The sequence below is a fragment of the Cryptomeria japonica genome, chromosome 2, assembly GCF_030272615.1.
Source record: "Cryptomeria japonica chromosome 2, Sugi_1.0, whole genome shotgun sequence".
Classification (NCBI taxonomy): domain Eukaryota; kingdom Viridiplantae; phylum Streptophyta; class Pinopsida; order Cupressales; family Cupressaceae; genus Cryptomeria; species Cryptomeria japonica.
Window position 1 is genome coordinate 417,596,392 of NC_081406.1, and position 11,635 is coordinate 417,608,026.

General features: G+C 29.6%; 1 protein-coding gene across 4 annotated transcripts in view; it reads left to right on the forward strand.

Annotated features, from left to right (window-relative positions):
- The window catches only part of LOC131062006 (uncharacterized), a 334,716-nt gene extending 330,096 nt beyond the window's left edge, over window positions 1-4,620 (forward strand). For all 4 annotated transcript variants that reach the window (XM_059216662.1, XM_059216661.1, XM_059216660.1 and 1 more), the window contains one exon: window positions 4,414-4,620. The gene's annotated coding sequence lies outside the window, so the exon portion shown is untranslated. The remainder of the gene's footprint in view (window positions 1-4,413) is intronic.
- The last annotated feature ends 7,015 nt before the right edge of the window (window positions 4,621-11,635 follow it).

Here is an 11,635-nt window from a genome sequence, read left to right on the forward strand (position 1 = left end):
TTTGATGATCCAGTTGATCAGTATTTTCATCTTGATAAAATACAGTTTATTCCTATCAATATTTTGTCTCTCTATTTTGTACTTTTCATTGAGCTCTTGATCTTGGCAAAATCTCACATGGTATCAAAGCCTATAGGGCTTCATTGATTAGTTTTTTGGAGACATTTTGGAGGCTTCATTTTCGGATTTGGGGATCTACATTTTTGGAGGGTGTCATATGGGGATTTGGACATCACGGTTGAGTCCAGGAAGCCATTTCCATGAATTTTGACTATAAAGTCAGCCTAATTTGGTGAAAAAATTTTTTTTGCCTATTTTGCTATTATTGTACGATTTTGTAAATAAAAATTATTTTTCTGCGAATTTTATTTTCAAATATTATATGTAATTTTATTTTGTGATATCAAGAAATCACAAAGGGACTTATCCTAAACCTTTATCTTTTTTGCATTTTATTTCAAAATATCTTTCTTAGGATTTGTTGAAGAGCCCTATAGCAAAATCATACATTATGCAAAGGAAAAAATTTGATAAAGTCACAAACAATTGTGTAAGTCCCTTTGTGATATCAGCAAATCACATATTTTCACCGAGTCTATCCATCATAAAGTCGCATTGTTCGCATTGTAAAAACCTTGGGGTTACCTTATTTGATCACATTGTTTAGCATTTGAGGTCGTCTTGTTCAAGAGAGGATATAATACTTGGTATTTTATTCTGTGTTGGCGAGTGTCACAAAACACGCATCAACACCAACTAGTTGTTGTGGTCGAAGAATCACACAACTTTCAAAATATCTTGAAGATACAACTTTAATTGGTCTTATTCCTACATCTTAGGGTTTCAAATCTTTGGGGAACTTAAGAAATTAAGATCAGTTTCTCTACACAAAATGGTTTAGAAGATTATTTCCAAGGTAACTGTTAATCATCTCAAGGTGATGCTACTTATCATATCTTGAAAGAAAACAGGCTTTGTTGAAGAAAGTTATGGATGGCATCCTGATGTTATTGTAATTGACTCCTTTGAGGCTTGTGATAGAGTGATTTGGTTTTTCATGGAAAAGTGCTAGGAAAACATGGCTATCTCTAGAAGTGGAGAGTTAGGACTTATTGACATTATAATTTCTCTTTTGAGACAGCACAAAAAGGAATACCATGTGAGGATAAACCTCTCATAAAATTCTAAGGAGAAGTTGTAATAACTACCCTCAAACTTTTTGTATTTTTTTCACAATATGTGAACTCAACATAAACATGTCAACAACAATATATCTGCTGTTATAAGGTTTGATAGTGCTGTTACAGATGCGATACAAATTGCATTGATGAAGATCACAAAATACCCGAATACATTAATCTCAACACCCAATAGAACGCTGCAAAGATTTATATTGAACCTAGAAGCTGATATGAACAGCGACCAGTCTGAAACCATTTTGCAATGCTGGTATCATAATTTGCATGATCCGAAAATGGACAGAGAACACACTGATACTATCTGACAGCAAGACATTAACTCAGAATGCTCCTATAAAAACCTACAACACATCTAACCGGGATGCATATCAGACCCACCTCTTCCAAACAGCTCCAAACCACCAATCCTTCTTACAAAAGTGTGTATTAGCAATCTGGGAATGTAAATCAGACTCTTGCATTGCAGGTCTGCTATGGATTTTGCAGCACTGATAAACATCAGGCAAGGAAGATTTTCACACATCCTACACTCCAACCAAAGGCCCAAACTGATAAATCTTCACCTTAATTAATTCAATTAAGCTGTCTAATTTAATGCATTCTTTTTTTAGTTGTCTAAATTAATGTTTTTGGGCAAACCTGTATTCAATTAATTATGTTTGTAAGTTGAATATTTTTTTTTCATAAAGTGACTTTATTTGGAGCCAAAAAGTAAAATATTATAAAGCTATTTATAAGGGCATTAAAAGGATTAAAATTAAAAATGATTTTATAATTTATATTCCAGAAAGTTCCAAAGGAGGTTATAAAAGGAGTTGAGGAAAAAGAAAATCATTCTTGCTTATTCATTTTGGTGAAACCCTCTTTGGGAGTGTGAGATTTTGTTAAGTTCTTCAGCCTGAGACAAAAACCCTAATGCATTTATTGGTTTTGAGGACAAAAACCCACCCAAACATGATATTTTCTAGAAATTATTAAATTATATTTTGTTTTAAATTGGCATCTCCAAGTACCACCATCTCCTATTTTTGAAAATTTGTTGTATCATTACTGGTACCAGTGTTCGAAGTCTCCAAGCACATCCATCTCATGGTAACCTTGCCGGAAAGCAAACCCACAAATTTACAATCAAAATACCTTGTATATTTTCATTTTCTTCAAACCTCAATTTTGAAAAATCTGTGAAAACAGGTGTGCTTTCTATGTGAAAACACCAAACCAGCTGGGGAGATTTTTTCATCACCGGAACTATTGTATTTAATGAGAGTTTTCATGCTCAATCAATCTCGAAAGAACTTCTTTGTTCATTCCAGCAACATTCCATTATGTGTGCAACATTTGAATGAGAGAAAGGAGAGACAAAACTCTAATTTATAAAGTTTGGAGGGAATCAAGACATTTTAAAATTCAAATATTTTATTTTCCCTCAAAAAAGCCTCGTAACAATTTTAAACAACTTAAATCCCTCGCATCTCTTAGGCCTCCAACTTGGGGAACAAAAAGCACCTCTTTAATATTTAAACACTAAGTGAATAATAAAATATCACTTATTACTTCAATGCAAATATGAAAAAATATTAAAACTTGTCAAGACATGGGAAATGGAAATCGATTATGTTCGAGCAAAACTGATGTTGAGGGATGATGATTGTTGTTGAAAGGAGCACTGACTATAAGTAGCAGTGTTCTCCAAGGACCGAGGAGAACAAACCTAGAAAGATTGGTGCCAAAATGAGCGCTTACCATAAATAGCAATTTTTGCTAAGGAATGAGGAGAACAAACTTAGCAAAACCTAAAAAGATTGATGCCGAAACGAGAACTTACTGTGAATAAGAAGAAACCTAAAAAAAACCAAAACACTAAAAAATGTGTTGTCAACAACTAGAACACCAACTGAACTCCAAAACATCATTGGATGCCACAAAATCCTTCAAATTGAGGCTACACTTACAAAACATGAAGACGTAAAAATGGGAAAAATTACATAATCTTTCATATGTTTCCCTTGCATTTGTCACCATAGTCTTTCTTTTAACTTTACTATTTCCTTCCTTTACCTATGCTAAAGTCTCCTTTGATCATCTTTATGGCAAACATCTTGCATACATCATTAGTGGACAAAGGCATGCCAACACCCAAGGACTTGACTATTTGATAGGAAAGATAACATAGTTGGCATTGATGTGACAAGAATGACTGCAGATTTGGCTGTCCATATGATTGAAAGAAAAGTTTTCTTGGGGTAGCAATTTTGGGTACAAACACAATCCACATAAATAGATGGAGTTGTCTATTAAAATTGATCTTCCGTCCGATTCCAATGATAGGCTTAGCAGATCATCCATGGTTGTTTCGAAAGTACTAAGTAGAGCTTTGATCTCACTTGTAATGTCTTCTAACTCATTATTAGCTTTATAGCATAATAGTTTTAACCTTCAGTTTCATTTTATGCAAGTACATGAGAACCTAACAAATATAACAATGTATATATATTTGATGCCTCATATTCGAGCTCAATGATTATTTTTTCTATCCCTTGCCTCATATTTGTAGGCCATCATGTATTCTCTTGGGATAATGTTTCTTTTATTTTTTGCTTCAGCTGGAAGTATACTTATCAATATTGTAGAATTTGATTGTTATGCATCTAATATGCCCATTTCTTTTTTTCCCTTAAGAAAATTTAGATTTAATCTTAATAAGGGAAGCTGATCCAAATCTATGGTATCATGTCTTTTTCATTAGAATCCTTAATATTTTCTTTATCTTTGTCTTGTGTTTGTGGCTTGTTATGTTGTTTCCTCATTTGTGGGCTATCTTCTTGATTCATCCCAAAGGGATTGATCTTTGACGATACTTAACTTGTTGCATCTCTAATAGATAAGTCTTGCTGTTATTATATAATGTTTCTTCAGAATTTAAAAAAAAAAGGTTTTTTATTTAAACTTAATTATGAATTTGTCATTGATGTATATAGAGATTGCTAAATTTAGTTCTTTTATAATCACTCTTTGAATTCTTTCTTTGTATGAGTAAAATCACAAATATCTAATAAAGAAAAAGAATAGAGAAAGACAATCTATTTGCCACTAGTAATTTTTTATTGAACTAGGGAAATAAGGTATACTTTTATTTTTCTAGGGTGAATTGTTTCTCTTTAATTTTTTATTAACTATCATATTAATAAGATGTATATTTTCTTGTTATTTGCAGGAACATTACGAGTTTAAATTCAATGAGGAAATTTAAAGTTCAAGTCCTCCTTTTAATTTAATTTTTTATTTATTTATAATTTTTTCATTACTAACTATTTTTCTTTGTAATTGTCGTCCTTGCCTCAAATAGACATATCCGATTAAAATGTACTTTTGTGCATATCTTACGATCCATGTCAATGACATTTGGTGTTTCTACTTTCAATCATTCTCACCTTTTCTCAATGTTGAGTTCTTTTAAGTAGTAATTTTTTTCAGGAATTTTGTATGATATGATATTTCCTTTATATTCTCTTATCATCTTGAAATCTAAGTTTTTGGTTTTTTGTTGTTTACCATAGGTTTTCATAATGCTTGTATAATAGTAAAATAATGTTATTATTAGTGTAGTGTTGTTGTTAGATAATTTTTTATTATACTAACTATTTTATTAAATTCAAATTTGATATATTAATGTAAATGACTCTACACCCTAAAACAATGAAATTTACCTTGGTCATTCAAATACTTAATATGTGAAGTTATGTCATATGCCCAAGGATAAGAAAAATAACTTATGGAGATGAGTAAATCTCAAAAGGCTTAAAAATTGTTGGGGCAATTTTATTTATTGTATTTTTTGTTGTATCTTTGTTAAATTTTGCATTCAATTTGACTAGTTTTGTTTTACATAAACTTAACTTCAATAACTTAAAGAGATGAGTAAATTTCAAAGGGCTTAAAAGTTGTTGGGTTGACATTATTTGTTATATTTTGTGTAGTGCCTTTGAATAAGTTTGCATACAATTTGATGTGTAAAGAAATACTTTTTATTCTTTTAGTTTTTTAGGCTGAATTTCTTTTCTCTTTGATTTTTTCATTATCATTTTTAAAATGTATATTTTTATGTTATTTGTAAAAATATTTCAATTTACATATAAAAGTGTAAATTGAATGAGGATATATAACATACAAATCTTCATTTTAGTTTTATTAATATACAAATCCTAAGGGGTTTAGAGTTTAGAAGAATTTGAGAGTTCAATGTTGCCCTCAATACTAAGATTGCATAGAGATTTTGAAGGATGAAAAAGAATGGACTAAAATCACTTCAAACAAGTATCTTCATGATAGAAAATAAGACTTCCTCAACAATTGTGAACTTTTGCTATGATCATATTATTGGAGAAGGATGATTACAAGAAAATCTATAATTAACAAGGGAACAAAGTGGAAATTAGGGAATAGAAGAAATATTAGGTCTTTAACTCCCTCTTGATAGGGGAAGATTGGGCAACTATGAATGTTAATTTTCGCAAAGGAGTCGAAAGGAAATACAAGAGCAAGAAAATGAAAAAAAAATCCAAATATGTTGATTGAAGTAATGTTACCAAATTAGAGAGCAACTTGAGAGCAATCACCCAAAATTTGAAGAGGAGACACGAGCTTTTGAAAGGGGAAAAGCAAAGAAAAACCCCTTATGTATTATTAATGAAGAGAGAGAGAGAAGGGGGGGGGGGGGGGGCGGGGGAAGGGGGGAGAGGGTTCATTACAATGATATCAAAAGTGAAGAATAAGAAGAGAAGCATCTCTTAAATAGAGATGAGGAGAGGAGTTGCAAAGTAACTCACATATCTATGAATGTCACCATTCACAATATGTGACATCATCCTCTTAAAGAGGAAATCTAATATTTTTTAATAAAGAAAAATAGAATAAATGACTTGTCCTCACACATGCACTACAGGACAAATTACATGTAGGGATTCCAAAGGAATATCTCAAACTAAATACAAATAAACCTAAGCCGAGTAAAGATTAAATATTCTAACACCTCCCCAGGTCTCCCCTACTCTCCTTCTAAGCCCCCTCCCCCCCTAAGCTTTACTTGGGGAGTTCACATCAAACCCTTCAATGGGTTGTAAACCAAGAATTTTACAATGAAATTGAAACTTCTCTTTACAAGGTGGCTTTGTTAGAATATCAGCAACTTGATCTTTGCCCTTGCAATATAGAAATGAAACTCGCTTATTTTCAATTTGTTATTTAATAAAGTGATGTTGGAAAGCAATATGTTTGGTTCTTGCATGGAATATAGAATTTTTAGCCAAGACAATGGCATTTTGATTTTCACAATACAAAGGTGTTGGATCTTTTTGAGGTAGACCTAAATCTTCAAGCAATATTTTAAGTCATAAGGCTTCTTTAGAGGCATTAGTGCATCTTTAGAGGTAGAGTATTGCTTTTTACTATTCCAATAAATAACACCCGAACCAACAAAGAAACAATATCCACAAGTAGATTTCTCATCATTGGGATCTCCCTCTAGATCTGAATCAGTAAATCCTTTTGAAATGAAATTACAATTTGCATCATAAAATAAACTAACATTAATAGTTCCTTTAATGTATCTCAAAATTCTTTTTGCAACTTTAAAGTGAGTTTGTTGAGGTTTAGGCACAAATCTAGAAACTAAACTCACACTATAAGCAATATCTGGTCTAGTAAGAGTTAAATAATTTAAACTTCCAACTAGTTAGCTATATAAAGTAGCATCAACTAAAAGAGTTTGCATATCAATCATTAACTTTGTGCCTAATTCACATGGAGTAGAAACGTGATTAGCATCATTCATTTTAAACTTGTCTAAAAGATCTTAAGCATATTTACTTTGATATAGAAAAATACCATTACTAGTTTGCCAAATTTGCATTCCTAAAAAATAATGTAAAAGTCTTAAATCAATTATTTGAATTTTTTTATTGAGTTGAAACTTAATTTCAAAAATCAAATGATTAGAACTTGAAGTTAGAATTAAATCATCTACATATAAAATAATAATCACAATGACATCTTCACTATGTTTAGTATATAAATTTGTATCATTTTTGTTTCTAATGAAACTTTGAGAAATAAATAATACATTTATCTTAGAATACCATTCTTTAGGAGATTGTTTCAAACTATAAATTGATTTATTTAACTTGCAAATTAAATGTTCATTACCTTCCTTAACAAAACCAGGAGGTTGAGACGTGTATTTTTTCATGTAAATCGCCATTGAGAAAAACACTTTTAACATTCATTTGATAAATAGGCCAATTCATATGAGATGTTAAAGCAAGAACAATTTTAATAGTAGGCATTTTAGCAACATGAGCAAAACTTTCATTATAATCTAAGCCTTCAATTTGTGAAAAACCTTTAGCAACTAATCTAGCTTTAAATTTAGTAACTTCAATATTTGCATTCAACTTAGTTTTATATAAACAAGATTTTTATTTTGAGGTAAAGGAATTAAATCCCAAGTTTGATTAGCAAGCAAAGCATCATATTCTTCTTGCATAGCTTTTTGCCAATGAGGTTGATTTTTAGCTTGTTCAAAAGAATTATGATCATTTAAATTCATAATAGTAGACATCAAAGAAGAATTGCAATAATTTATTCTTCTAGCCTTAAGTTTATCCATTCTAGCTAAATAATCATCACTTTTTTGAATCAAAGTTTTAAACCATTTAGGCTTCCTTTTACAAGTAATAGAATCATCACTAGAAGAAGAATCATTAGGAGTAGGATTGTAATGATCATCATCACTATCACTTTTAGAAACGAATGCACTAGGAGTAGGGTTTAGAGAAGGAGGTTTGTCCACAACCACAACTTTACTTTCAACAAATTTATTATCCTACACTTTAGAAACAATCATGAACGCCATTTTCAACAATACAAACATCTCTAGCAACTTGAACTTTGTTAGTGATAGAATTGTAAACTCTATATATTTTAGAATGTTTGAAGATTTAGAATCTAATTTGTATCTCTTTTGTTTAGGTTCAATTGAACCAAAAATTCTTAAATGCTTTAAATTGGGTTTTCTACCGAACCAAGCCTCTTCAGGAGTTATATCCTTTAAAGCTTTGGGAGGAGTTCTATTAATGAGATAAGTAGCACAAGTCATAGCTGCAGCCCAAAATTTATAATCCATATTCTTAGCATGCAATAAACATCTAGCCATTTCAACAATGGTTATATAATTGCTTTCCATTACACTATTTTGTTGAGGTGTATAAGGAATAGTAAGTTCATGTTTGATACCAAAAGATTTCAAATAGCCATTAAATGCATTATTCACATATTTCTTACCATTGTCAGTTCTAAGCATTTTAATCTTAAAACCAGATTACCTTTCAACAAACATATGAAATTCAATAAAAACATCAAGAAGTTGATCTTTACTTTGAAGAAGATAGATCCAAGTTCTCCTTGAAAAAACATCAACAAATGTAAGTGCATGCCTTGATCCTTGGATGGAGTTATTCTCCATGGGTCACTATAAACGAGGTGCAACTTATGATTTGCCCTCCAAGCTTGACCATGAAGAAAGGGCTCCCTATGCATCTTACCACTCATGCATCATGTGCATACAATCTTAAAAGGAACAATGCTAGGCAATCCATCTATCATAATTACTTTTTTACATCAAAGCTATATTATTAGAATTTATGTGGCCAAGTCTTTCATGCCAAACGTTAAAATCAATGTTGGTAAGGAAAAAATACTTTGAATGAGCAAACTCATAAAATTTAAATAAGTCATCATTGTCCATTTTAACATTGGCAATAACCTGGTTATACTTTGGATCAATGATATAACAAATATCCTTATAGAATTCAATCTTATAATCTTGGCAAAGCTTAACAACAGAAAGCAAGTTTGGTTTTAATTCAGGAACATAAAGAACATCATGTAATTTACCATTAGGAACATTGACATCACCAATAGCTTCTACTTTATAAGTATAATTGTTAGCAAGTTGAACATGTATATTTAAAGTATCAGGATGCATAGAATCAAAAAAAATTTTATGAGAAGTAACATGTTGAGATGCACCAAAATCAATAATCCACTCAAGAGGCTTTGAAACGTTATAACTACAAGTAAATGTATGATGAGATTAATTACCATTATTATTACCTTTCTTATAATTTGGTTTATGTTGTTGATTATTCTGATTATTTTGGTTCATAGGCTTTTTACCATTTTGTTTCTTAAAACAATTATTAGTCACATGACCATCCTTACCACAATGTGTGCAATGGGGCCTCTTAGAATAATTATTATTATTATTATTATTAGAATTATTATTAATTATAGGATTATTATGATTATGATTATGATTATGATGATGATGATAATTATTATTATTATTTTGGTTTTTAGACATAAAAGCATGTTCACTACTTTTAAGAGTACCAAATTGAATTAATTTAGCTTCCTCTTGATATAATAAATTACGAAAAATATTATAAATAAGATTCAAAATGAAATTTACTATTAGAATAATGATTATTATGATTATGATTATGATTATGATTATGATTATTATTATTATTGAATATAAAATTATTATTATGATTTTGGTTTTTAGACATAAAAGTATGTTCACTACTTTTAAGAGTACCAAATTGAATTAATTTAGCTTCCTCTTGATGTAATAAATTACAAAAAATATTATAAGTTAATTGAGTAGTTAAATTAGGAATAGCAAGTTGAGCATGAATATTAGTAATAAATTGTTGAAATTGTCTAGGAAGACAATTTTTAAGAATGAGATGAATCAAACGTATATCATCTAGTTTAGCTCCTAAACCTGTTATTAATAGGTAATCCATGGTTTTAAAATCCATATACCTGAAGTCTTCGAGTTGATCTTGAAGCTGAATTTTTCAAGATTTATTAGAACTATTATAAGTCATTTTTGAAATTTTCCAAACTTCATAGGCTTTTGTACAATTGCCAATGAGTACATACAAATCAGGAATCATTGAAATACCAATTAAACCAAGTGCTTCCTCATTTTGAACCTTTCGTCTGTCTTGGCCGGCTTGAGGTGCAGTTGTAGCGGGCTCTGAGTTTTTATCAGTAGCAACATCCAAAAGGTGTTTGAAATGAAAAATTAAGGAAATATGTGTTTTCCATGAATGATAATTAGAACTATTCAATTTAATATTAGATATTAAAGTAGACATGATAGAAAAATAAACTTGAACAAATAATGATTAGTATTTAAAAAAAAAATACCCCCTTTAATTAAAAGACGAAAAAATAACCTCTTTAATTAAAATTCAACAACTTTTTAAAACATAATATTTTAAAAAAAAAATATTTATAAAAAAATGTAATTTTTAAATCTTTAATAACAAATTTAAATTTAAAAAATAAATTGATTTAGAACTCTAAGACTTTTTAATTTTTTTAAACAAAATTTATATTATTAAAAAATTAAGACTTTAATAAAATAAAACTAGTCATAATTTAAAAAACCTTTTTCAAAAATAACAAAAACTTTATATATTAAAAAAAAAATGCCTCACTTTTTAAACTTTTTATATATTAAAAACTTTATAAATTATTTAAAAAAACTTTTTAAACTTTTAATATGAAAGACTTTATAAACTTTTTAAACCTATTAATATGCGAAATGATTAACTTAAATTTTTTTATAAATAAAAAAACATTATAGTCAACGTTAGATGGTTAGATGGTTAGGATAGAAATAACAAAATGAAACTGTTAAATTTAAAAGCAGAGAGACGTTACTGCAAGTGACGGTTACAGTAGATTGAAACTATAAATAGAAGATAGCAAGGGAAAGGCATTAAACAATAAAGAAGGGTGATACACTTGGTAAACCAAAAAAAAAACGTTCAAGCCGGGAATGGTAACTTCAACAATTCTTCCCTTTGTACAAGTCGATAAAGGCTCTATGGAAAAGATAGATGGGAAAGTTCAACTAAAAGGAGAGTACGCTATGAAACAAGGAAGAATGGATAGATAAAGTGAGATGCCAATAAAGACAGAAGATATAAACATATAAGAATACACAGATATCAAAAGTTGAAGATGTTTGTTCTGATAAGAACAACTATTGAAAATTAAATCTTTCCTACAAAAAAAAACAAATTATGAGACCTTAGCAAAACAATAATATCAAAGAACTTATTGAGATTTTTTTTAAATGAACCTGCAAATAAAACAAGATACAACTTAGTAATGAACAAGTTTTGGCAGCAAGCCTTCCAAAACGAAAGGAAAATAATTTTTTAGATTAGAATCCAAATGGATTATTTTTACATGCAAACTTGTTAGCAAGTTTGAAAAAAAAAAACTGAAATCAAAACCTACACAACAGAAAAGGTTAATGAATAAACTTCTTCTCTTCTATCAAAGAGTGCTTCAAA